Source organism: Guillardia theta, assembly GCF_000315625.1.
Source record: "Guillardia theta CCMP2712 unplaced genomic scaffold GUITHscaffold_601, whole genome shotgun sequence".
Classification (NCBI taxonomy): Eukaryota; class Cryptophyceae; order Pyrenomonadales; family Geminigeraceae; genus Guillardia; species Guillardia theta.
Window position 1 is genome coordinate 1 of NW_005434117.1, and position 1,930 is coordinate 1,930.

Here is a 1,930-nt window from a genome sequence, read left to right on the forward strand (position 1 = left end):
TGTAGTAGTTGTCATAGCCAGACAGCGCTATATATTGACAGCTCTCTACCAGTCATAAAGATGACTGATTTAGCTATGGACAAGGCCGTTTATGGGGTTATATCAAACGTTGAAGAGGGAGATAAGAGAGTTTATAAGACCGGCAATTGGCATTATGCCTATAAGAAGCTAGATGGCAACCGGTTGATGATTAACGCAGTGGGCGAGGGTGCGATATGGGTGACGAATTATAACAACATTCAAAAAATAGACAATGGCGATTATCTGTGCTCATCCCCTATAAGAGGGTATAGTATGGTCCAGAGCGATGACCTTCTACACAGTTACACGGTAGCGAAGACTAGCTGCCCAGTTGATTTTATTGATGAGAATTCAGACTGGTATTATAAGAACTTTAAGCATCGATATGAGACCTATGAGGGCAATGAGTATATATGTGTGTTCATTGGTTGTACATATCACTCAGGTTAAAATAATAATATAGCTGGGGGTTGCGCCCCCCAACGGCGCTGTTTTTTGGTTAAGCTTTTTTTAAAAGCTTACATCTTTATAAAGATGACCGTAACAGTCAAGAATAAGAGGAGCGGAGTGTCTGTGGAGGTGAAAAATGATATAAGGAAAAGAAAGATATTATAAGATAAAAAATGCCTGATTATTCAAAAGGAGTCATCTACACTATCAGATGCCGCACAGATACATCTTTGATATATGTTGGAAGCACACTAAACACTCTCGCTAAGAGATGGGGAGAACATAAGCATAATTGTCTCAACCCAAATCATAAAGCTTACAATCGACAGTTGTATCAAAAAATACGAGAAACCTCTATTGATGACTGGTACATTGAACTTTATGAAAAATACCCTTGCCAAGATAGGCAAGAGTTAAATAAGAGAGAGGGAGAGGTTATCCGTGAGATTGGAACCCTTAACAAATATGTAGCTGGAAGAACTGATAAGCAATATTATGAGGAGAACAAGGAAAGGAAAGATGAATATCATAAACAATATCGTGAGAAAAATAAAGAGAAGATAGCTGAACAACATAAAAAATGGAATGAAAAAATTCAATGTGAGTGTGGGGCAATTTGTAGTGTGATAAATATAAACAGACATCGGAAATCACAAAAACATCTTAAATTTATTTCAAACAATAATATAAATGACTGTGAAGACCAAAGTCAAAAATAGAAAAGCTGATGTAAGTGTGAGTGTGAATATTAACAACAAATCAGAGGCGAATAACCACTCTAAGAACAAGTATGTCCCACACATCCCATCGTGGCAGGATGAGGGCCAAGCACCACCCCCCCAGACACACATCCAGCATGTCATCCCATATTTCAATAAGAATTTTTCATTTGAACCTCAGTATAACAGCAAGAAATACGCAGACAGCACTAACCCAATGATTCCAGATGGCAATAGCGAGATACCGCAATATATAGCAGCACCCAAACCAGCATCAGAAGAACCAGCACCACCAGCACCACCAGCATCTGGAGCAGCAGGAGCAGCAGGAGCAGCAGGAGCAGCACCACCAGAAGAACCAGCACCACCAGCACCACCAGCATCTGGAGCAGCAGGAGCAGCAGGAGCAGCAGGAGCAGCAGGAGCAGCAGGAGCAGCAGGAGCAGCACCTGAACAGGAACTTATTGAGCCGCTGGACTATTGGCCGCCGTCACTCGTCACTCGTTTTAATGAATCTTCACGACGAACGCAACAAAGGATGATTGAGACCAGCAATGAAAGATATAGAACACTCTCTAGGTCGTTATCAACTGGCGATAATCTTCTCAGCGCCAGGGCTATCACCGATAGTGGGCTATGGGCTATTATCCAGGAAATGCTCGACACAGAGTCTATCCCAAGCTCAGAGGCTGAACAGCATTATTCAACTCTCTTGAACAGAAGATTGAGAAGGAGGAATG